Genomic DNA, 26,799 nt, shown 5'->3' with positions numbered 1-26,799 from the left:
AAGGTGTATTAACTTCAATTAAAAAAAATACTGAATCATTGCTACAGGCAGTTACTTTTTGAAAGTTCTGCTATTTTAACTAAAGCTGAGAAATTTGTAGCTTGCAAAATTGCAATATAGTTCTGTTTTTTACTTCCCCAAATGAATAGAGACATTTTATCATGAGAAACATAACTTGTCATAAGATCTTGGTCTTGTATGAGAGTGACTGAAATAGGTAGGCAATTTCCTGAAATTTGTTCCTCTCTACGACTGAAAGCAGGACCCATTTCTAAGTGTACTTTGAGTAGAATTATAAAAGTTTAAGGAAAACTCAGGAACACAGGGATTTTTATGGTTCTGTCCCTGTCCTTTAAGTATTCACCTATGCTTTGGACAAGCCATATAATTGTAGAACATTCTAGTATGCTTCTCCTTAGGAGAAACTCAGGAATTGATATCTAAGCATTCTAATGATAGGGGACCAACTAGAGCCTGGAGCAGACCTCCAAAGCCAGATCATGACCAGAATCAGTGCATGGAGCACTTTTTCCTCTGGTTAGAAATTTCCTCAGGACACCTTCAGGTCTAGGAAAAACTGTTGGAGTCTTTGTTAATTCACTAAACAAATATTTACCGCACACTGTACTAGGTGACAGGGATACATGGTTAGCAAAACTGATGCAGTTCCTGTGTTTTACTGAGCTTCCAGTCTGGCTGATGTAGGATCAGAGAGCAGTTAATAAATCATCGCAATCCAACTTTAGGGCCGTAAAAGGCACATGCATGCACGGGAGATAAACTATGCTGGTAGTTCTGCCTGCTTGGGCTGTTTATAATCTAGCCTGAATCTTGTATCTAGGACTGATATTTAGCTGATACTCACCACTGTGGCTGTACTGGTAGTTAAACATGTTGAAATATTTTCCTGTCCAAGCTCTCCCACTATGACCACCCTGAACACATTGGTCCCTTCCTCTAGACCCTTACATTTCTTCATGACCCCAGACATACAAAGGGCCTCTAGAACCCAACTCCAATACTACCTGTGCTGTCCATATGAGTCGTTCAATGTTTTGACTCTCACTTCTGCTTGTATCCACTTCTGTATTAAGATTTCTGTTCCAAAAATCTGCTTTATCTTGCCACTCCTTCTGTGTCATGAAAACCTGTTCTTGAAGCTCAGACCTTTAACTGGACCTTATGCCCTGTTAGTCACTTTCCTTAATTTTCTCTTGCCTTGTTCAGTATATTTATTTCTTTGTGTTCCTTAAGGGCACTTGCTTCCGGCGATACGATCCAGATGCAGGCTGACTTCTCAATTATTGGTTGCCATCAAATTAGTGATCTGAGACTCTAAAGAGAAGTGTTGGACATTGATTACCCTGAACATTTTACTTTATATTATTCCTGCTTTATATATCATATCAGATCCCAAAATTACTGATAGTGCGTTGTGCTTCATAACAAAACAGTCAGTTCTGTTTCAGACACTGAGGAGTTACACACTTTAAAGTTTAAATGTAGAAAGGGTCCAGGCCCTGAGAAGACCACCTGTCTATGTGAAGTTTCCTAAATTTCTGTGATAGAGCTTTAGCCATGTAACTTAAGACTTTGTTACTTGTTAAAATGACTGAGTACCTAATAGGGAGCATCCTATTATTAGTCATTGCCACTCAGTAATAGTAATTGTACTGTTTTTAGTATCTATTATATGATAGGCATTCTACTAAGAGCTTTACTTACATTATCCTATTTAATTCTTCCAACAACCTTATTGGTAATATCATTAGCAAATATACAAGGAAATAAAAGTATAGAGAAGTTAAAAAATCTTGCCCAAGGTCATACAGCTAGTCAGAGTTGACATTCATATGAACTCAGTCTGAGGTCAGAATCTGTGCCATTAACCTAGGGCTACAAGATTTAGCAAATAAAAAGACAGGACACCAGTTAAATTTGAATTTCAGGTAAACAACCTTTTTTTTTTTTTTTTTAGTATAAGTATGTCCCCATGCAATATTTAGGATATATATTGGGACATACTTAAAAAATATTTGTTGTTTACCTGAAATTCAAATTTAACTTGACAGCAATGTTTGTTTGTTTGTTTTTTAACCCTACCTTATACTTTTTTCCAGAGTGATTCACAAAGCAGAGAGAACATCAAATGTGGAGAAGGAAAAGTGGGGCAGAATATGGAAGCAGAGAATTGAGGGACACAACAACAGGACAAAAGAATAAGAAATACAGAGCCGAAGATCAAAGATATTATTTTGTAGTGTCCTTACCCAGTGGTTAGTTACCCTGAAGGAGAGCTGGGGAGAAAGGTTCTTCTCCTAGGAACTCTATATCCTAGCAGAGCTTTTCTTCTGTTAGGTGTGTAGTGACACCCCTGTTTCAATCCTGTTGCATGAGTAAAGCATTCAGAGAAACAAGTAGGAGGAGATAGCAAGAAAGAACAAAGGATTTGGAATGAGAAGATTTGGGTTTTAGTGAATTTCCAACTCAGCCACTCACTAACTGCCTGACAAGGCACTTTGCTTCCCCAAGTCTCAATGTTCTTATCTAGAAAAAAAGGGTAGCAACATTTGCTACAATTATGTCACAGTACTGTTATGAGGATTAAAAGGGAAGTGGAAAGACTTAGTAAACTGTAAAGGATTATGCAAATATAAGGCCTTAAAAATTATAACAAATAAATGAATCACCATGTTCAAGATTGGGGTAGGGGAAATATTTCCTTTTTTTTCCAACTTAATTAATACTTGTAATAAGCCCTTTCTGATCACAGGAACACCTGAATGTAAAATAACAGCTGGGTGTCTGCACATGCTGCTAGTGTTTACTACTGGGAGAAGCCACTTTTATGTTCCACTAAGATAATGTTATATAAATAAATAGATTTGCCCGATTTTTCCCAAATGCTTGAGAAACTCTATAACATTCTGATTTAAAGTTATATTTTTTATAGAGAGGGAAATTTATTTCTTGAAGGGAAATAAAATTGTAAACACTAGATGAGAGAAACAAAAACTTTTTAAGATTAATGCACAATAGCTCCTATTTCATTGAAGTGTAGTGAGGCCAATGAGAACCTCTGTGCTGAGAGTCACTGAAAAAAGATTAAAAAAACCAAACCCGTTGCTGTCGAGTGGATTCCAACTCATAGCGACCCTATAGGACAGAGTAGAATTGCCCCATAGGATTTCAAAGGAGCCCCTGGTGGATTTGAACTACTGGCCTTTTGGTTAGCAGCCGTAGCTCTTATTCACTACACCACCAGGGTTTCCAAGAGTCACTGAAGGGGTGGTATATTTCAGCAGCAAATTCTGTAGCTGTAGTAGTTTGTTTTTCTAAGTGAATGTAATATTGGCAGAGATTAAGACACCACTTGAGAGAGGTGACTCTATTCTGTCAAAAAAGTATGACATGAGGACTGTGCAATTGGTGAAATTTGTTCCTAGCATCTCTAGCATCTCTAGTCTTCCCACTCCAGACCTTTTAATAATATCAGTTATAAATAATAGAGGCCCTACTGTGGTAATAGATATTTTACCTGCTTTATAAGGTTGTCGTAAGGATGAAGTATGATAGTGTATATCAAGTATCTGGTACAATGCTTGGTTCATATTAAATACTCAATGAATGACCGGTGTCATTGTTGTTATTTTTATTTGGATCTCATTATTCTCACTTTAAACATGAGCAAACAGATTTCTTCCGTCCTGTGACTTCAGGTACTTAGTTCTTTTCGTCTCCAATAAAAAACCACTCTAAGATAAGAGTCATTTCTAATTGAATATGAATATGTTAGTGTTCCTTCTGTCAGGAGGAAACCCTGGTGGTGCAGTGGTTGGTTAAATAGTTCAGCTGCTAACCAAAAGGTCGGCAGTTCACATCAACCAGGAACTCCTTGGAAACCCTGTGGGGCAGTTCTACTCTGTCCTATAGGGTTGCTATGAGTCAGAATTGACTTGACGGCAACAGGTTTTTTTTTCCAAAAGGGTCTGCATTATAAGCCTAAATTCCCAGGGTGGAACAACACATTGTATTCTCTGGGAAAAGGAGTTCGGGCTTCAGCCACTCCATATAATGGAAATTTTGGGCCCTAGGCATCCCTGAATCTGCTTAGGTATAAAGTCAGTCAGTGGAGACAATGAGGCCATAACAATTTTACAAAATAGGAGCTAATGCTTTTTCCTTAGATACGGTCTCAATATTTGAGGCTTAGGGAGGTTTGGGGGTAGATAGCTTCCAGAAGTATATGACAATGGTAGAAGGTCTGATAGAGGAAAAAGAAAGGAGGTACTTTTCATGAACTCTTAGGAGATCTCTGCTTTCTAACCTTAGGTATTGTAGAGTTCCAGGACATCATAGATGAAAAATCTCGTAGAGATCATCTAGACTGGAGATTTTCACCCTTAAAAAAAATCCAGGGAATTAAGTCTCTCTCTCATTCACACGCACACACACGCACACGCAAGTTTATGCAGTAGCTCAATATGCAAAACAGAAAATCAGGGCATCGTTCTGATCGAAAGAGGGAGAATGAAAATTCTACCCCCCTCCCTACATTTAGGCAGCCCTTGGTGAAACTCCTGATAATGGTTTGAAAATTATTGATCTAATTCATCACTATTACTGTACAGTTGGAAAAACAAAAAACAAAAAAAAACTGATGACCAAAGAGAGTAAAAGAACTTGTCCAAGCAGCTAGTGAATGACCAAGTGGCACTGGTATCTAGGTCTTCTGATTCCCAGCCATTCCAGTTTGCTTTCATCTTAAATCTGTCAAAGTACCAGACTTTTTAATGCTAGCAATAGGATGATTTCTCAGGCCCACGTTTCTTCTCTATTACTGTATGTACCAAAATCTTATCATCACCAGTGTCTGTAGGAACTTCTAAACTGTGATACTAATGTCAGAAGTGGCATGTATGCTCTCATATAGTGGGTGAAGTCTTATCGTTGCTTCTTAATCCTCCTTCCGTTTCTTGGCGTAGCTGCTTCTGTTGTACTCCACTCAGAGAGGTCAGCTCTCAGACAATCACCGGGAGTAATTTATCATTTCTCACACCGACCCTCAGATTCATTAAGAATATGGGTTGATACACCATATATTTTATAGACTTACTTACTTTTGTAACTTCTCAAAGGGAAGTAACAGCGTTAGATGACTAATGGAAAATTCAGCGATGATTTTCCCACTGGTTTAGTTTTACGGACTGAGCAGTGGTGAGGAAATAATCAAGTGAGTAAAGGAAAGGCCATAAAGTAGAAAGGATATAAAAATGCAGCAAGTGCAGAACGTAGAAAGCAAATCTATTAAAAATTAATCTAACCACCATTATTTGAATAGGCAGCTAAATGTATTTGCTTTATTATTTCTTCCACTTAAGATAATTAAAACTGCTGTTTATATATAAGTATATATGGGACACTCTCTTTAGTAGTGCTAATATTGTCCAGACAAAAGAGGACAAGATACATTTCACTACTTCTTATATTTAAGGATCTGGAGGGACCAGATAGTAAGAACTGATAGCTGGCTGATGTAGAGCAATTGTTGAACTAGCAAGTATGAAGAACCCTAGGTGAAAGAAGATCCCAAAAAGGGCTGGAAAAGATTTTCATGAGGTCTACAGAGAAATTATATGTTTGTAGAACAGTACGCTTCTTACAGCCCATTTTTGAACCTGGCATGTGCATAGATAGGAAAACATGGTCAGAAATGGTGTCTTGCCCAAGACCACACTTTATTTTCTTTTCACCTATATCCATGAACAATTCTGTTTTTTCCCTAAACTTTGAATTGTCAAATAATTTTTGTTTTACAGAAAAATTGCAAAGATAGAACATCCAGCTTCCCTTAATGCTAACATTTACATAACCATGATGCATTTATCAAAGCTAAGAAATTAGCGTTGTTATAATACTATTAAATCAATTAAATAAACTGCAGATTTTATGCAGACTTCTCTCTTTTTTTCCACTGTTGCCCTTTTTACTGTTCCAGGATCTAATTCAGGATCCATATTGCATTTAGTTGCCATGTTTCCTTGGTCTTCTCCAATATGTGATAGTTTCTTGATCTTTCCATGTCTTTTATGACCTTGACACTTCCGAAGAGTAGCGGTCAGATATTTTGTATATTTCCCTCAATTTTAGTTTGTTTGATGTTTTCCATTAGACTGAATTTATGGATTTTTTTTTGAAAAATACCACAGAGATGTGCTCTTCTCAAAATATTATATTAGGGGATATATGACATCAACATGACGTATTACTGATGTTTTAACACTAATCTCCGGATTAAGGTGGTGTTTGACAGATATATTCACTTTAAAGTTCCTGTGTCATATACTATTTATTAGAAGTGGGTCACTAAGTCCAGCCCATATTCAAGGGGAGTGGAATTAACCTCCACCTCCCAGGAGGAGGAATATTAAAGAGTTTGTGGATATGTGTTCAAACTACCACAGTAATAACTTTTTTTGCAGGTGGTTAGATAGTTTGAAGCTATGTAAATATCCTGTTTCTCCTTAAAGTTTTGCCCACTAATTTTAGGATTCGTTACTGGATCTTGCCTGGAGTAGTTATTACTGTTTTTCTAATGATGATTTTCTATTTCCCTCATTCCTTCTACATTTAATTGGAACTTTTCTGTAAGGAAGATTTGCTGCTTCTTCCCCATTTATTTATTCAACCATTTATTTGTAGCAGTATGGACTCCTGGATATTTATTTTATTATTTGAATAATAGTCTCTATCCTGCATCTTCCCCATTCTTGGTTTACTCTCTTATTTGGTGACTTGTTTCCTCTAACATCTTTCTGATAAAGGGTGCATCAAGGCAAATTTTTTGAGAACTTGCATATGTGAAGATATCTTTACCTTCACTCTTAACTGGTAATGGGGCCAGGAATAGAATTTTAGTTTGAAAATAATTTTCCTCTAATAATTTTAAAGACACTGTTTCATTATCTTCTAACTTTCAGCATTGCTATCGAAAGTCTTGATCTAGAAACTCATAATAGTCTTCAGTTTTGGTATTTTGTATTATTTATTTGATTATTCAATTAATCCATTTTCGCCATTCTTTATTTCTGGAACTCCTATTACTCAGATGTTGGGTTTTTTGCACTGATTGTTCCTGTTTTTCATTTCTTTGTTTTCTCCTTTTATTTTTATGAGATTTTCTTAAGCTTGTATTCCAACTCTTCCACAGAAATGTTTTTTTATTGTGATTTAGGTGAAAGTTTTCAGAGCAAATGAGTTTCTCATTAAACAGTTAATATACAAATTGTTTTGTGACATTGGTTGCCAACTCCACCAGGTGTCAACACTCTCCCCTTTTCCACTCCAGGTTCCCTGTTTCCATTTGTCCAGTTTTCCTGCCTTCTCGTCTTTGCTTTTGGGCTGGTGTGCTCATTAGTCTCGTATACATGATTGGACTAGGAAGCAGATCCCTCCCACATGTTGTTGTTGGCCCTATAGACCTGTCTAATCTTTGCTATGAGTCAGAATCGACTCGATGGCATTGGGTTTCATTGGGTGGGTAATCTTTGGTTGCAGGGCAAACCTCAGTACTGAATTAAAAGGGTGTCCAGGGGGCACACTTTTAGGGTTTCTCCAGTCTCTGTCAGAACACCAAGCCTGGTCTTTTTGTGTGTGTGTGTGAATTTGAATTTTGTTCTACATTTTTGTCCCACTCTGTCTGGGACCCTCTATTGTGAGCTCTGTCAGATTTTTTTTTTCCGTTTCTTCCATCGTGTTTTAATTTCTAAGATCTTTTTTTTATTCTTGAAATCTTATTTAAAGCACCATGAACTTTTTTTCATGAATGTAATACCTTCTATTATCTTTTTGAGGACATTAACGATAGGTTAAATTTTTTTCATTATCCTGCATAGTCTCTGTTTCCTCCAAAGGTTTTTTGTTTTTTTTTTTTTCCTGTGTGCTTGTTCTCTGATTTTTATGTTAGAGGCTTTCCTTATGTATTTATTGATCTTTTGTTATCTTTTCACAGTTAAGAATGGGACACAAAAAGAGGCTGGTTTAAAGAGTGTGGGTTTCATTTCAGGATGATCTATCTGAACTGTTGCACTGGAGAGCTCCCTCAGTCAGTATCTTTAGGTCTTTCTTTTTGAGCAGGTTTGAACTCCAAGGTGGAATCTTCCTATCTTTTGCCTAGAGGGTATAGCTTGGTTATCAATGTTCTGAAATCTAAGTGCAGGAAGAAGTGTGAGGCTCTCTATATTAATTTGGTAGAGAAACTTTCACTTGATTCCTCTGTTTTCAGTCTAGCATGTCCTTCTTCAACTTTGCCTGCCATCCTCTAGCATTCTCTTGTCTGGAAAACTTCTTGCTATCTCCAAAGAATAAATTCACCTAGTATTCTGCCAAGATGGGAAGGAAGGACTGTCACCTGTCTGCATGGTAGAAGGACGGTATTTGGTGGGGGTGGGGAGGGTCCTAATTGCTACTTAAACAGATTTGCAACTAATTCTGTTATTTTCAGCATCACCTTCACCCGCACTTTTAGATACACTTAGTGCTATCAATCCTGAGTGTTTAGGGGCTCCACAGTGCAAATCAGTTTGCTTTTCACCTTTCTCTTTTGTTGGCTCAGTATTTAATTGTCTCCAATTTGCTAATTCATTGTCCTTTTGATTTTCTGCTTCAAAAATACTGTTACTTTTATCTTCTTTTCTTTTTTTCTTGTGGATTTAAGCTTTAAAAAGCCTTTTACTATTAATTCAGTAGGGTTCTGGAAGGAGCATAAACAAATGCAGATATTTAATTCACTACACAAACCAGAAGTCCCTCAGTTTGTTTTGTTTTTGGAGACCACTCTAGCTTCTATGTTGACAAGGACAGGAGTGGGAAGGGACAGAGGCATAACACAGGAGACTTTTTCAGTAGTCCAGATAAAAGATGATAGCGCCTGAAAAACAAAGATAAAATGCATGCCGTGGCTGTACTGAGTTATGCTGGGGGAAAAAGGAAGCATGTGATACAGAAGGGTACCCTTATCCCAGAGATGGTTATAATCTCAGTAGGAAAACAAGATTAAAGCACATTGAACGAGTAGAAAACAATTCAAGATGGCTTAGTTTTTTTTTCATTCGGTTGAGGGCCTAGGTGAGATATTGGGAGTCCCAATATTGAAGGATATAGACACACACTGTGTCATCCATCTGTGCTTTGCAGAATATGTCATACTCATGTTACCTGATTAGGGTCCATGCCCTGGAGCAGTCGAGCCAATGAAACATACTCCAAGTCAGAAAAAGTGAGAAAGTTTGTTAAGGAGATGTATACATCCCCGGGGACCCAGCAGCAACACAGGCTGTCTCTATGGAATCCCAAAGAGCAATTTAACATTAGAGCTTATACGGAATCTTATAAGGGTTAGAAGTGTCTTCGTAGTTACTTGGCCGGAGGTATGGTAGAGAGGAGTTATTTATTACAGGATAGTGACTAATATTTAGTGACTAAAGAGGAAACACTGGTGGTGTAGTGGTTAAGAGCTATGGCTGCTAACCAAAGGGTCCGCAGTTTGAATTCCCCAGGCACTACTTGGAACCACTATGGGGCAGTTCTACCCGTCCTATAGGGTGGCTATGAGTCGGAATGGAATCGATGGCACTGGGTTTGGTTTTTTGGTTTAGCAACAAAAAATAACTGCCAGACATCTCTTTATTAGGCTAAATTATACATATCAGATACCTGGGTTCCGATTTTCCTGTAGGGGTTGTAAGCCACAGCTAGTCTGGACAGAACAAAAGGTTATTTGCATAAGTTTAAAACAAAGAACAAAGTTATTAACATTTGGTCAACACAAAATCATTAACAGAAGTATGTGAAGGAGGCAGGCAGAGGAAGAATAACTTATAGGTTTAGCATGGCCTTAGTTATGTTAAGCTCTCAGTTGCCCATTTTGAAAAAGGAGAAAACATCCTGGGGGTATTGGGTTCACATATTCCCCCCTTTGAAACTTGAGTGACCATATACACCTAGCCCAAGTTTCAACCTATTCTTTATAGATCAGAGTATTTTAGGCAACAGGATTGGGCCTTCTGCCTGTGACAGGTTTGAGCCATCTGTTGGATAGTTCGACTCAGGACAGAGAATGTCATCCCACATATAAGCATAAATTGGAGACAGTAGCAGATTAAGAGACCTATAATTACCAATCTAATTTCACTAATAAATTAGGTTTTTAGCCAGGTAAAATCTGGCAGTCAAGAGGTCAGTCAAGAAAAATCAAATCTTTCATGAATCTTGTAACAGGTCCCAGCTATAAATATCAGAATATTAACTCTGTGTACAAGAGTACAAACCTTGATGAGACAGGTCTTGAGGGCTGAGTTAGGCATGCAACCCTCTGTCCAGACAGGGCAGACAGAAATCAGTAATGTTTAACACTTCTCTAGTGATATAGATCTTAAAATTTTTATCTTCTAACAAGGGGTTGGGGGATGTTTATCTCAGGGACAAAGATTCCTGGGCAAATGTCTCTCTGGCCCCTAATAGTAGTCCCATCTAAGTTAGCAAAAATATTTTTGCTTTTTAACCCTAGAGAGTCTTAACTTCAGGCCATCGATGGGTTGAGCTTTCTATACCTGTTTGTCACTGTAGACCGGGCAGGGCTTGAGGAGGGAATGATGGATCCAGGGTTTGACTTCTGCAAGCTTTACGACTGTGTCGGTGCTGAGTGGTGCGGTGAAGGGTCCAGTCCACTTAGGCTGTAATGAGAGGTCCTTTTACTTTTGGAGAAGCACCTGGTTACCAGGCTGCACTGCCCGATGTCACTGGGAAAGAATTTTGATTAGAGAAAGCAAATATTTAGACATCGTTACATTAGGGGCTGGGTGGAGGATTGCGGGGAGAGTTGGTTGAAACAATATGATTTCCCACAAAGTATCTCAGAAGGACTGATTTTAAGTTTTCCCCGGGGTGCAATACGGATTCAGAGGAGGACCAGTGGCAGAGCTTCTATCTATTTGTCTAGGGCACAGTTTACTAAGATGACGTTTTACGGTCTGATTCATTCTTTCATGCTTTTCTGATAGATGGAGGTCTCCGTGTTGTGTGGAGTTTTCACTTTATTCTTAAAGCAGTTGAAACCTGTTGTACCTCTCTCTAACCGTCTCAGTCTGGCAGAGAACAGTCTCTACCCATCCTGAAAAAGAATCTATACACACAAGTAATATCCAGTGTTTAGTTTTGAACACTTCAGAAAAGTTAAATTTCATTTCTCTTAAAAGCTGGGTTTGACATAGTGTTAGTCAACTGGAGGTGAGCCACAAATGTCATTTTTTGTCCCAATATACAGTCACTGAGTGAGGGACAAACGCCATAGTATCATGTCACAAAGTAAATTTTTTAGCCTCTTTAATGATAATGTTAGCTGCGGCAACTACTCGGGGGCAGATCAGCCAGCTTTTTGATCTTTTTGGAGAAATAGGTGACAGGGCATCTTCAAGGTCCCGACACCTGGGTTAATACACCAACAGTTACTCCTCTTCTTTCATCTATATGATCAAAGGATTTTTGATAACCTGGAAGCCCCAGGGCTGGGGCTTTCCTTTACCGGGACTTTAAATCACAAAAGGCTCGTTGACACTCAGGAGTCCATTTGAAAGGATCTCTCTCTGCCCCCTGGGTAGCCTGATAGAGGTTAGCTTGTAACTTAAAGACACTGGGTCTAAAAAGTTTAAGACAGTCACAGTATTTCTAAGAGTCTTCCTCAAGCTTGTTCCCTACCAGAAGGTCCATATATTGCAGGAATATTCTTCAGTTGAAGGGAGGTAATCGCTCTAGATCTCAGGCCAGTGCTGTTCCAAAATTAGTGGGGAGTTCTTAAACCCTTGAGGTAGCACAGTCTAACAGCTTTTTCTTTCTTTTTTCCCCTTCCCATTCGAAAGCAAAGATTGCCTGGCTCTCCGCAGTTGGTGGGATACAAAAAAAACCCCAAAAACCCAAACCCACTGCCGTGGAGTCCATTCCAACTCATAGCCACCCTATAGGACAGTAGAACTGCCCCCATAGAGTTTCCAAGGAGCGCCTGGCAGATTCGAACTGCCGACCTCTTGGTTAGCAGCCGTAGCACTTAACCACTATGCCACCAGGGTTTCCATGGAATACCAAAAAAAAAAAAAAAAAAGGATACAAAAGAGTCTTTTAAGTCCAAAACAGTAAAATGAGTACTGTTAGGTGGAAGGGCAGATAGTAGGGCATGTAGATTTAGGACCACTGGGTCTAAGGTCTTCACAATTTTGTTAACAGCCCGCAAATCTTGAACAAAACGGTACTCACCGGTGGATGTATTCTTCACCGGGAGGATGGGAGTGTTGAATGGGGATCGGCACTCCTGCAAAGTCCTCACCCTAGGTATCCAGTGATCAGTCCCAGCAGCCCCAGGTGAGCCTCAATTTATTTAATCCGAGGAGGCATGACATTGAGTAACAGCTTCACAGTCACAGGGAAGACAGTCTAAGCTCGTGTTAGCCAGCCACTGGCCCAAACCCACGGGGCCATGACATCAACCACTCTTTGAACTGCAGGTGAGACGGTCGCTGGGGATAGTACCGGTTGGGTGAATGCTAAGAGAGCTGTTTGCACTTTCCAGGTGTTTGCTGGCGGTACTGTCAGAGAGGGACAGGCCTTTTTCATTGAAAGAGATTTCAGCATGCGCTTTACTTAGGAAATCCCGTCTCAAAAACGGGGACCTAGCGTTTGGGCCTGTATAGAAACTGACAGGATAGTTTAATTTCTCTTATTTTCAGTCTATTGGCTGCAAAAAGATCTAGTCACTTCTTTTCCAGTCACCCCACAACTTGAGTACTGCTGGTGGAGGCAGTTCCTTTAGGCTTCTGGGTGAGTAATGAGAAGGCTGCTCCAGTATCAACCAAAAAGTCTACTGGCTATCCTCCTCCTGCTCTTTCATAATTCCTTGAAAAAGCCTCTCCACCCTTTCAATCTTGCCTGGCCCTTTTCCATTCTTCTTTTCGGGGCGCTCATTTTTTTTTCAGTGTCCCTCGTCTTTGCAAAATGCACTTCGGTTTTTCTTTTAGTCAGGGCCCCTCCTTACCTTGGTCTCCTCATCCTCTTCCAGAAGATCTTAGAGCAGCGGCCAGTAGATTGGCCTGTTTCTTTATGTCCTGGTCTTTTCCTTTCTTTTTCTCAGCCTCTTTTACCTGATCTCTGTTGGTAAAGACCTTAAATGTGTTCAGGCGCCAGGAACAGATTATGGATTGACATTATCTGAGGTGGCCCTTCTGCAGCGGGGGACTGGCACTTCCTGGAGTGGGCAAAGTTCACCTGGGGGAACTGAGCTGAATTGTACCCCACTGCTAGTACGGAGTGGGGAGACCATATCTGTCCCACCTCCTCCAGCGCCCCCCCTTTCAGCACCTTCCCATTCTCATCTTTTGTTACCACTTGGGAGGGGTCATGAATGGGATTTTTTGAGGTGGGGGAACGAGAACATCCTCCAGTTCTTCATCTCTTAATCTCGTCAGCATCATTTGCCTGCACAATAGGGGCTAAAACAGAGGCTTTACCCTTTTTCCATTCCGTAAAGTCATAAAACATTTTACATACAGCTTTTCCTCTCACTTGTCAGTTCAGGTATAGAACAGGTCAAGCTTCATAATAGTGCTAAAATCTCCAGAACCATTTACAGACCACGCTTGATTATGCAAAATATTAAGACGTCTCTTAGTTAGGGAATCCCATCCTAAAAAGTCCAGTTCTTAGTGGACTCTCTGCCAGAAGCTTACCTCCTGGGTACCCGCTAACAACAGGGAACCTCACCCGTCTCTCGTCCAACCTCACGGGACCTAGTCACCCGTTTTTGGAGGGAGTCTATGAGGACCGACACCCCTGTGGCTTTCCCAGAGGATTTACCACTCATTACCTACCTCGGCCAACAGAAACTTTCTCCCTCTGTCTGGAGCTCGCTGCCGTGGAGTTCCACCCCATTGCCAGACCTCTGGAGCACCACAGGTTGAGCGACCTACACAGTTCAGGGAGAGGTGCACCTTCTCTCCTCCCGGGTCCATCCCAGGGGCTCGGTCCTTAGGTATGTGAAGGAGGCAGGCAGAGGAAGAGCAACTTATAGGTTTATCACAGCCTTAGTTATGTTAAGCTCTCAGCTGTCCATTTTGAAAAAGGAGAAAACATGTTAGGGGGTATTGGGGTCACACTCACAATATTTCATGGGAAATACCAGAATCTGTTGAGTACAGTGTGATGCTGAAATTCAGGTGGCATTGGTAAGCTTATTTAATACTTTTCATCCTTTGAATATAGTCTATTTCAGTTTATTACAATGAGAATGACCACAATTTTCAGACTACCTTACACTGGGAGCTCCATTTTAGTCATTTGGGTTGCTGCTGTTTCTTTAATCTTTAATTTTTCAATTATGAATATTCATTTGTACTAGCATCTGAGTCTAGAGAGCACAGATATCAATGAAGCATATTATATAGAGAGCATTCATGCTACTTATTGATGTTTGGGCTACATCATAGAGTAATTATACTAAAAATATATTAGGAGCTAAGATTTTCCAGTGTCTTGTTTTCAAGCCTGTGAATGTCCAAATTATCCATCTGAGACAATAATTATTTCGTTGTATTATTATTTTTAAAGTTCACCAAAGTTCTTGAGTGATTTATCAATCAAATAATGAAGAAATTCTTCCTTATAGAGCGTTTATAATTCTCTACGCTGAGGATAAATATGCAGAACGCCTCTGAAAAGGCTTTTATAGGCTTGACCACAATAAGCAAGTCATTTTCTAGTTACATCTTTAGCATTAATTAGATATAATGTAAAAGAATATAAAATTTCAGACTCAATGACTCAAGGAGCATTGCACACTGACTATACTTAGAACACATGAGACAAATAACCTACCCAATTTTAATGGCTTTGATAATGGAAGACTGAAGGTGATATGTGCTGTTTTTCTGAGAACAAGGCAGGGTTTTCTTTTTGCAGGAAATGTCTGGAGAAAAAGAGAAAGAAAGCGTTGATAGGTGGAAAGAACAAACAATTGTCGATCATAGTAACAGCTCTAGCAGTTTCCCTAGTGTATCCCTAGTGATCCTTCCCTCCTCCAAATTCCTAAGGCTCTTAAATTTGTGAGTCTCCTTTCCCATAACTGAAGTAATGATAATAATAAAAGGTAACATCTATTGAGTTCTTATCGTGTTCCAGGCAACATTCATGTTTTACCTGAAATAATTCACTTAATACTCATGACTGTTCAAAAAGTGGGAAAAACATGTTTGAAGGTACTTTTTTTTTTTTTTTTTGCTGTAGACCAGAAGACAGATACTAAGTTGGAAATGGAGATATTAGATCAAGTTGCTGTGCTGACTAATCCCAGAGATGAGTTAACTGAAAAATTGTCAGTAGATTTCAAAAGAATGGTAATTTTCTGTTAGTAATTAGTAAATACATTCTTGTTGAAAAATATATAGCAGATCATTACTATAAATATTATTTACTTATTTTTACTCTGGAACATGGATTTCTTATAGGCAACATTTAGTTGCAACTCTGTCACTCTTTGTCTTTCAATTGGTGTATTTAGACTATTCGCATTTCAAGTAATTACCAATAGAGTTGGATTAATATCTACCATATTTGTAATTGTTTTCTATGCATTGGATTTATTATTATTATTTTATCTCCCCTTCTTTTTCTTCCTTCTCTGGTATTAACGGCAAGGTTAGAAGTGTCTTTGTAGTCAGCAGATGGCATGGCCAGAGGGATTATTCATTACAGGATAGTGACAACAGACTCTTTATCAGACTAAAGATTTACATATCAGATACCTGGTCCCTGATTTTCCTGTGGGGGGTTGTAAGTCACACATGGTTGGACAGAATAAAACAAAGTTATTTGCACCAGATCAAACAAAGAACAAAGTCATTAACATTAGGTCAAAACAAGTCTTTAACAGAGGTATGCGAAGGAGGAGGCAGACTTTACTAATTAAGCTTAACTGTCGTTTGGTTTAAAAAAGACTTCAAGGGATAATTTTGTCTTAAGAGTAAAGTTTAAAGATTATCTTAGGGCAATGGTTTTGGAGATCATCCAGCCTCAATAGCTCTAGAAAGTCTGGATTCCATGAGAATTTGAAATTTTTTTCCACATTTCCCCGTTTTGATCAGGTTCTTTTATAGAATCTTTGATCAAAATATTTAATAATAGTAGCTGGACACCATCCAGCTCTGGTCTCATGGAAAAGAGGTAGCTGTTCATGGAGGCAATTAGCCGTACATTCCATTCCTTCCTCTTATTCCTGACTCTCCTTCTTTTGTTGTTCCAGATAAATAGAGACCAGTTGTTGTACCTTGGATGGTTGCTTGCAAGCTTTTAGGACCCCAGGAACTACTCAACAAACTAGGAAGTAGAAGAGAGGCACTGAAAACTATATTAGGCCAATTAACTGGGATGTCCCATGAAACGATGACCCTATGCCTCCAAACCAAGAAACCAAATCCCATGAGGTGTTTGGCTTTACATAATCAGCCTCAGCAGCTACTCTTCTTTTTTTTATTATTGTTGTAAAAATATATATCACACATTTGCCAATTCAACTTTTTACAGGTGTACAGCTTAGTGACATCCATTATACCAATCACCTGTGCAACCATTACTTTTAATCAACGCAAATTTTCCATCATCATAAACAGAAGCTCTGTGCTCCATAAGCAAGATCTTCCCCCTTTCCCTTTCCTACCTGTCCCCGGTAACCACTAATAAACTTTGGTCTCTATAAATTTGCCTGTTTTTCTGTGTCCCAGAGGGTCACAATTAGTTGTAATTGACGTGACAGCACCAGGTTAAGGTCACACAATATTTTTCCTTTTGTGATTAACTTATTTCATTCAGCGTAATGTTTCAAGCTCCGTCCATGTTGTAGCATGTATTCAGGATTTCATTTCCCTTTCCGGCTGAGTAATAATCTATTGCATATCTGTGCCACATTTTATTTATCCATTCATCTGTTGATGGATATTATATTTTAATGATTTCCCTAGAGTTTGCAATATACATTTACAACTAACATAAACACACTTTCATATAAAACTATGCTGCTTCACAGATAGTATAGGTAACTAATAACAGTATTACCAATCCTCTCTCCTGTGCCTTAAAATATCACTGTTGTTCATTTCATTTACCCATAAACAGTAATCACCCTTTAACATATTGTTATTATAATTTTGAACGAAGTTATCTATTACATTAATTAAGAAAAAGAAGAGTAAAATGTTTAATTTTATGTTCATTTACTTCTTCTCTAACGCTCTTCCTTTCTTTATGTAGGCCTGTGTTTCTGACCTGTTATCATTTTCCTTCTCTTGGAAGAAACTTTTTTAAAAATATTTCTTGCAAGGCAAATCTACTGGGTACAAATGCCCTCAGTTTTTGTTAGTCTGAGAAAGTCTATATTTCTCCTTCACTTAAAAAAAAAAAACTTTATTGTAATAAAATATGCGTAACAAATGTTGCCACTTTAATCATTTTAAAATGTAGAATTCAGTGACATTAATTGCATTCACAACATTGTGCAGCTATCACCACTGTCTATTTCCAAACTTTTTCATCACCCCAAACAGAAACTCAATACCCCTTAAATAATAACTCCCCATCCTCCTTCCTCTGAGCCTGTAAAATCAAACCAAACCTGTTGCCATCAAGTTGATTCTGACTTATAGCAACCTCTAGTAATCACTAAATCTGCTTTTGCCTCTATATATTTACTTTTTAGATATTTCATATAAGCGGGATCATACAACATTTGTCCTTTGGAGTCTGACTTATTGCACTTAGTATAATGTTTTCAAGGTTCATCCATGCTGTATCATGTATCAGAACTTCATTTTCCCTTATGGCTGAATAATATTCCATTGTATGTACATACCATATTTTGTTTATCCATTCATCTGTTGATGGACATTTGGGTTTTTTCTACATTTTGTCTAATGTGAATAATGTTGTAATGAAAATTTGTGTACATGTATCCATTTGAGTCCCTGCTTCACTTTTTTGAATAGGAAATAAAATTGGTAAGGTAAAGGGTCAGCAAAAAAGAGGAAGATCCTCAGTGAGATGGATTAACACAGTGGCTGCAACAATTCTTTTTTCTTGCAACAACGGGCTCAAACATAGCAAGGATTGTGAGGATGGTGCAGGACCTGGCAGTGCTTCGTTCTGTTGTACATAGAGTCACAATGAGTTGGAACTCACTGAATGGCACCTAACAACAACAACAACATCCATCTGAGTCCCTCCTTCAATTTTTTGAATAGTTATTGAGGAGTGGAATTGCTAGGTTATACGGTAATTCTATGTTTAAGTTTTTGAGGAACCGCCGAACTGTTTTCCCCAGTGACTGCACCACTTTAGATTCCCACCAGCGATACACAAGGATTGTAATTTCTCCACATAGTCACCAAAACTTGTTATTATCAGTTTTTTTTCCTCATAGCCATCCTAGTGGAGGTGAAGTGGTATCTCACTGTGGTTTTGATGCGCATTACCCTAACTGTAGGGTTGCTATGAGTTGGAATCAACTCAACTGCAACGGGTAACGGGAATGACTAATGGAAACCCCGGTGGCGTAGAGGTTAAGTGCTATGGCTGTTAACCAAAAGGTCAGCAGTTGGAATCCACTAGGCGCTCCTTGGAAACTCTATGGGGCAGTTCTACTCTGTTCTATAGGGTCGCTATGAGTCGGAATCGACTGGATGGAAACAGGTTGTTTTTTTTTTTTTTAAATGACTAATCGGAGTCTCTGGGTGGTACAAACCATTAAGTGTTCACTCAACTACCAGTGCAAAGGTTGGTGGTTCAAACCCACTCAGAGGAGCCTTGGAAGATAGCCCTGGTGATCTGCTTCTAAAAAGTTACGCCCTTGAAAATCCTATGGAGCAGTTTTACTCTGTGCACATGGGGTTGCCATGAGTTGGAATTAGACTCAAAGGCAACTAACAACAATAACAACAGACTAGTTAAATGTTTGTTGATTTTATTTCCTTTCAGAGAACCAACTTTTGGTTTTATTGATGCTCTCTGTAGTTTTTCTATTCTCTATTTTATCTCCATTCTAATTTTTATTATTTCCTTCCATCTGCTAGCTTTGAATTAAGTTTTCTCCTCTTTTTCTAATTTCTCAACATATAAAGTTAGGTTATTGATTTGAGGTCTTTCTTCTTATTTAATGTAGGCATCTATAGCTACAATTTTTTTCTGTGAGCGCTGCTTTCACTGCATCCCATAACTTTTGGTATGTTATGCTTTCATTTTCACTTGTCTAAGTATTTTCTAATGTTCCTTTTGATTTCTTCTTTGACCCACCCATTTGTTCCTTAATAACGCGTTGGTAATTTCCTATAGTTGTGAAATTTCCAGTGTCCTTCTGTTATTGATTTCTAGTTTCATTCTATTGTGGTTGGAGAAGATATAATTTCAATCTTTTAAAAGTTATTGAGACTTGTTTTGTGACCCAACATGCATTCTATCCTGGAGAATGATTTATGTGCACTGGAGAAGAGTGTGTATTCTGCTCCTGTTGGTTGGGGTGTTCTATACATGTCTGTTAAGTCTAGTTGGTTTATAGTATTGCTTAAGTCCTCTATTTCCTTATTGATCTTCTGTTTAGATGTTCTATCAGCTACTGAAATTGGTGTTTTGCAGGCTCCAACTATTATAGTAGAACTGTATATTTATCCTTTCAATTCTGTTAATGTTTGCTTCATATATTTTAGATCTCTGCTGTTTGGTGTCTATATATTTATAATTGCTATATTTTTTGACAAATCGACTCTTTTATCATTCTATAATGAACTTCTTTATCTTTTGTAACAGTTTTGACTTAAAGTCTATTTCAAATGACATTAATATAGTTACCATAGATCTGTTTTGGTTACTATGTGCATGAAATGCTTGCCCATCCTTTCATTTTCAATCTATTTGTATGTTTGTATATAAATTAAGTCCTTTTTAGACAGTGTATGGTTGCAGCATGTTATTATTTGTGTGTGTGTGTGTGTGCGCTCAATCCACTGTGCCAGTCTCTGCCTTTTGATTTGAGAGTTTAAAACATTTAAATTTATCGTAATTGCTGATAAGGAAAGGCTTACTTCTGCCATTTTGTCAATTGTTTTCTGTATGTTTTGTACCTTTTTAGTCCCTCATTCCCTCCGTTATTGCCTTCTTTTGTGTTTAGTTGATTTTTTGTAGCGAATCATTTTTTTTATTCCTTTCTCATTTCCTTTTGCATATATTTAAAAATGTATTTTCTTTATGGTTACCATGGGGATTACATTTAAGATTCTAAATTTATTATAACAATCTAGTTTGAATTGATATCAACTTCACTTCAATAGCATGCAAACCTTTTCCTATAAAGTTCCGCCCCCTTTATGTTGTTCTTGTAACAGGTTAAATATTTACACATTGTGTGCCCAATAACTTAAATTTGTAGTTACCCTTATACATTTGTTTTTTAAATTATATACCCATTTCCATCAAGTCGATTCCTACTTACAGTGATCCCATAGGACAGAGTACAACCGCCCCATAGGGTTTTCTAGTAGTGGCTGGTAGATTCGAACTGCTGACCTTTTGGTTAGCAGTCAAATTCTTAACCACTGTGCCGCTAGGCCTCCTTTTAAATTATATAGCTCATAAAAAGTAGAGTTACAAGTCAAAATACAGTACTTGCTTTTATATTTTCCTATGAAATTACCTTTACTTTATTTTTTCATACAACTTCAAATCACTGTCTAGTGTTCTTTCCTTTCAACCAGAAGGACTCCCTTTAGTATATTTGTAAGGGAAGTCTAGTGATAATGAACTCCTTCAGTTCTTGTTATGTGGGAATGTTGGAGTCTCTCTCTCATTTCTGAAGGACAGTTTTGTCATATATAGAATTCTTGGTTGATTTTTTTTCCTTTAGCACTTTAAATATGTGATTATACTGCTTTCTGGCCTCCGTGGTTTCTGAGGAGAAATCAGCATTTAATCTTATTGAGGATTACTTGTCTGTGACAATTTGCTTCTCTCTTGCTGATTTCAAGATTTTCTGTTTGTCTTTGGATTTCAACAGTTTGATTATAATGTTTCTTAGTGTGTATCTCAGTTTATCCCACTTGGAATTTGTTGAGCTTCTTAGAAATGTAAATTTGTCCTTTTCATCAAATTTGGGATGTTTTCATCCATTATTTCTTCAGATATTCTTTCCGCCCCTTCTTTCTCTCTTCTCTTTCTGGTATTCCCACTACATATACGTTACACCTTTTTCTTATTGTCCCACATTTCTTGGATATTATATTCCTTTATTTCATTCTCTTTTTCACTTTGTATTTTAGTTTGGAAAGTTTCTATTGTCATATCTTCGAGATCACTGATTCCTTAGTCATGTTCAGTCTATGAATGAGCCCACTGAAACCATTCTTCATTTCTGCTACAATGTTTTCAATTTGTAGTATTTCCTTTTGATTCTTTCTTAGAACTTCCATCTCTCTGTTGACATTACCTGTCTTACATGTTGCTCAATTTTTCCATTAGATTCCTTAGCATATTTATCATAATTATTTTAAATTACCAGTGTGATAATTCCAAAATCATTGCCATAGCTGAGTCTTGTACTGTTGCTTGCTTTGTCTCTTCAGACTGTGTGTTGTATTGCCTTTTAGCATGCCTTGCAATGTTTTGTTAAAAACCAGCCATAATGTATTGGGTAATAGGAACTGAGGGAAATAGTCCTGTAGTGTGAAAATTTATCTAAGAATTACACTGTGCTTATTGTTTGCTATAGCTGTAGGTGTCTGAAGCTTCAGTTTTATCTAGTGTCCTTGTTTTTGTCTCCCATATTGTCTTCGGGTTTCCCTAGAAAATTCTTAAATAGAGTCTAAGGCTTGCAGTTCTTTCAGCTGTAATCCTCTGTTATAATACAGAAGCCATATTGATGTGGTGGTAAGGTTTGGGAGTAAAGGAAGTATTCTATAATCCTGTGATTAGGTCTAGTGTTATAGTGAGCCTATGTCCCTGGGCTTTGACCTATTTTTCTGCTTTTTTTCCCCCCCTTTAGGTGAGAAAGGAATATTAGAGAGTGGTGGAGTTGAGTATTTCCTTTTCCCCATGTCAGTTATGCTCTGGTAAGGTAGTTTCTCTTGAGAACATACAGAAACAGAATGCTCTGGGCATATTTCAAAATGGTTTCTTTTTACTTGGATGTATTTCAAAATGGTTACTTTTTCCCTTCTCCTTCTGAAAGCATAAGGGGATTTTTGAAAACCCGGTGGGACTCCTGGTGGTAAAACTCACAAAAATAATTTGCCCCCTAAGTCTGTACCCCAGGAATTTTTTTTCTAATAATATTTTACTGTTTTTGGTGAAGATTTACACAGAAGTTTAGGTTCCCATTCATCAATTTCTACAAGTTGTTCAGTGACGTTGATTACACTTTGAAAAATGCATGGACATTGTAATTATTTCCGTTTTGGTTGTGTTGCTTCCATTAATCTAGTTTCCCTGTCACCTTGCATTTTCTTCTTTGTTTTAAAGGAGCACAGTAATATTCTTTGTTTTTTGAGCCAATTTGTTATTTAGCTACAAAGTGACTTCAGGGGTTAGCTTCAGTTCAAGACTTGAAAAATATCTCAGGGCAATAACCTCAGGTAATTCTCTAGTCTGAAGTAGTACAGTAGATCTTTTTTTTTTTTTTTTTTTTTTTAGGAATTTGAGGTTCTATTCCACAATTTTCCTTTCATTCTATCAAGGTCCATCTATTTTGGCCCTGATTAGAATGGATGGTAGTGGGAGAAGGGAGCCATCTAGTTCTTCTTGTCTCAGGATAAGGGAGGGAATGGTTGATGTAAACTATTTGTCCTGTAGACTAGTTTCTTGAGTCTTTGGTTATCTTCTTTCTCTTTTTTTTTTCAGGAGGAGTAGAAACCAATAGTTGTATCTTTGATGGTTGCTTGCAAGCTTTTAAGACCCCAGGCACTGCTCATGATACTAGAATGTAGAACATAACTTTATGAAATACATTATGCTAATTGACTGAGATGTCCCATGAGACTATGACCATGATCCTTTACGTCCAGAAATCCAATCCCACGAGGTGTTTGATTGTGTCTAAGAAGTAACTGTACTCCCTAAGTGCTTTATGATATATATGAATATATGAGTATACAGTCACATAGATGCATATACATATGCATACACAATGCATAAACACATAATACATACCTATATGCATATATGACTACATACATATATACCTGCATATGTATTTTTGGTTGCTTTTGCTGTTGTTTCAAAATTATATATGACGGAGGCGGGGCCAAGATGGCGGACTAGGTGGACGCTACCGCGGACCCCTCTTGCAAAAAAGACTCGGAAAAACAAGTGAATCGATCACATACATAACAATCTACGAACTCTGAACAACAAGCACAGACTTAGAGACAGAAAACGAACAAATACGGGCAGACAGCAACCGTTTTCAGAACTAGGAGCCAGCGTACAGGGCAGGTGACCTTCGGAGCCCGATCTGGGGCAGAGCCCAGGGGGGCAGACGGCACAGAGAAGGGGCCCAGCCCTACCCCCCCAAACCCATCCCAGGAGAGAGTCTAGCTGGTTGGCGTGGGTGGCGTAGCGGCGCAGCCGGAGGGAGAAGCACCCGGGAGGCAGTGACTGATCTTGGAGCGGGGAGAGCAGCGTCCCAGCCGGGGAGCCGTCCCACTGGGAGTTTGGCGGGAAGTGGGCAGGGTGCGAGCGGGGGGGCGTCAGCTATATTTCCCTAAAGCGACCCCGGGGCCAACACGTTCGTGCGGGGGGATGCCCACCCAGTTCGCGCGTGTGGCGCGATGCATCGGAGGGAGAAGTCCCCGGGAGGAAGTGACAGGTCTTAGAGCGGGGAGAGCAGCATCCCAGCCGGGGAGGCGTCCTGCTGGGATTTTGGTGAAAGCGGGGGGGCGTGAGCGTGGGGTCCAATTATATTCTCCTGAATAGACCCTGGGGGCGGGCCCACCCATTCGTGCAGGAGATGCCCACCCAGTTCGCGAGAGCGGTGCCGCGTACCGGAGGGAGAAGTCCCCGGGAGGAAGTGACTGGTCTCGGAGCGGGGAGAGTAGCGTCCCAACCGGGGAGCCATCCCGCCCGGATTTTGGCGGACGGGGGCGGAGCGTGAACGTGGTGATCAGCTCTATATTCTGTGGTGCTACACTCCTAGCTCTCTGATCCCTCCCCCACCCTCCCCAGGCGGCTCTATTAACATCCGAATACCCGGAGCCAGAGGGAGAATTCAGATAGGGATCTGACTGCAATTTTTTTAGCTGATTACCTGGAAAATCTAGTTTCCCAGTGATGGCTCGGAGACAGCAGTCCATATCAAACCACATAAAGAAACAGACCATGACAGCTTCTACAACCCCCCAAACAAAAGAATCAAATTCTTTCCCAAATGAAGATACAATCCTGGAATTATCAGATACAGAATATAAAAAACTAATTTACAGAATGCTTAAAGATATCACAAATGAAATTAGGATAAACGCAGAAAAAGCCAAGGAACACACTGAAAAAACTGTTGAAGAACTCAAAAAGATTATTCAAGAACATAGTGGAAAAATTAATAAGTTGCAAGAATCCATAGAGAGACAGCATGTAGAAATCCAAAAGATTAACAATAAAATTACAGAATTTGACAATGCAATAGAAAGTCAGAGGAGCAGACTCGAGCAATTAGAATGTAGACTGGGACTTCTGGAGGACCAGGGAATCAACACCAACATAGCTGAAAAAAAATCAGATAAAAGAATTTAAAAAAATGAAGAAACCCTAAGAATCATGTGGGACTCTATCAAGAAGGATAACTTGAGAGTGATTGGAGTCCCAGAACAGGGAGGGGGGACAGAAAACACAGAGAAAATAGTTGAAGAACTCCTGACACAAAACTTCCCTGACATCATGAAAGACGAAAGGATATCTATCCAAGATGCTCATCGAACCCCATTTAAGATTGATCCAAAAAGAAAAACACCAAGGCATATTATCATCAAACTTGCCAAAACCAAAGACAAACAGAAAATTTTAAAAGCAGCCAGCGAGAAAAGAAAAGTTTCCTTCAAGGGAGAATCAACAAGAATAAGTTCAGACTACTCAGCAGAAACCATGCAGGCAAGAAGGGAATGGGACGACGTATACAGAGCACTGAACGAGAAAAACTGCCAACCAAGGATCATATATCCAGCAAAACTCTCTCTGAAATATGAAGGAGAAATTAAGATATATACAGATAAACACGAGTTTAGAGAATTTGCAAAAACTAAACCAAGACTGCAAGAAATGCTAAAGGAGATTGTTTGGCCTGATGACCAATAATATCAGGTACCAGCACAATACAATGTCACAAAACAGAACGTCCTGATATCAACGCAACTCAAATAGGGAAAGCACAAAAACAAACAAATTAAGACTAATTCTAAAACATAAATAAATAAACAAAATAATACACATAACAGGAAATCATGGAAATCAATAGATAAATGATCACAATAATCAAAAAGAGGGACTAAATATAGGAGGCATTGAACTGCCAGATGGAGAGTGATACAAGGCGATATAGAACGATACAAGTTAGGTTTTTACTTAGAAAAATAGGGGTAAATAATAAGGTAACCACAAAAAGGAATATCAATTCCATAACTCAAGAAAAAAGCCAAGAAAAATGTAACGACTCAACAAAAACCAAGTTAAACATTATGAAAATGAGGATCTCACAATCTACTAAGAAAAACGTCTCAGCACAAAAAACCATGTGGAAAAATGAAATGGCCAACAACACACATGAAAAGGCATCAAAATGACAGCACTAAAAACTTTTATCTATAATTACGCTGAATGTAAATGGACTAAATGCACCAATAAAGAGACAGAGAGTCACAGACTGGATAAAGAAACACGATCCATCTATATGCTGCCTACAAGAGACACACCTTAGACTTAGAGACACAAACAAACTAAAACTCAAAGGATGGAAAAAAATATATCAAGCAAACAATAAGCAAAAAAGAAGAGGAGTAGCAATATTAATTTCTGACAAAATAGACTTTAGACTTAAATCCACCACAAAGGATAAAGAAGGACACTATATAATGATAAAAGGGACAATTGATCAGGAAGACATAACCATATTAAATATTTACGCACCCAATGACAGGGCTGCAAGATACATAAATCAAATTTTAACAGAATTGAAAAGTGAGATAGACACCTCCACATTTATAGTAGGAGACTTCAACACACCACTTTCGGAGAAGGACAGGACATCCAGTAAGAAGCTGAACAGAGACACGGAAGACCTCCTTACAACAATCAACCAACTTGACCTCATTGACTTATACAGAACTCTTCACCCAACTGCTGCAAAATATACTTTTTTTTCTAGCGCACATGGAACATTCTCTAGAATAGACCACATATTAGGTCATAAAACAAATCTTTGCAGAATCCAAAACATCGAAATATTACAAAGCATCTTCTCAGACCACAAGGCAATGAAGCTAGAAATCAATAACAGAAAAACTAGGGAAAAGAAATCAAATACTTGGAAAATGAACAATACCCTCCTGAAAAAAGACTGGGTTATACAAGACATCAAGGAGGGAAAAAGGAAATTCTTAGAAAGCAACGAGAATGAAAATACTTCCTATCAAAACCTCTGGGACACAGCAAAAGCAGTGCTCAGAGGCCAATTTATATCGATAA

The 26,799-nt window shown here is 38.5% G+C and overlaps 1 protein-coding gene across 18 annotated transcripts in view; it reads left to right on the top strand.

Annotated features, from left to right (window-relative positions):
* Positions 1-26,799, top strand: part of LOC126069055 (transmembrane protein 182-like) — a 413,220-nt gene that overhangs the window by 67,313 nt on the left and 319,108 nt on the right. For 13 of the 18 annotated variants that reach the window (XR_007515819.1, XR_007515821.1, XR_007515826.1 and 10 more), the window contains one exon: positions 2,121-5,871. The exons of 2 other annotated variants lie outside the window; for them this stretch is intronic. The gene's annotated coding sequence lies outside the window, so the exon portion shown is untranslated. 3 more of the 18 variants (XR_007515824.1, XR_007515823.1, XR_007515822.1) reach the window with 3 other exon arrangements.

This window comes from Elephas maximus, chromosome X (genome assembly GCF_024166365.1).
Source record: "Elephas maximus indicus isolate mEleMax1 chromosome X, mEleMax1 primary haplotype, whole genome shotgun sequence".
NCBI lineage: Eukaryota > Metazoa > Chordata > Mammalia > Proboscidea > Elephantidae > Elephas > Elephas maximus.
Note: the sequence above shows the minus strand (reverse complement) of the source record. Positions and strands in the feature narration are given on the sequence as shown.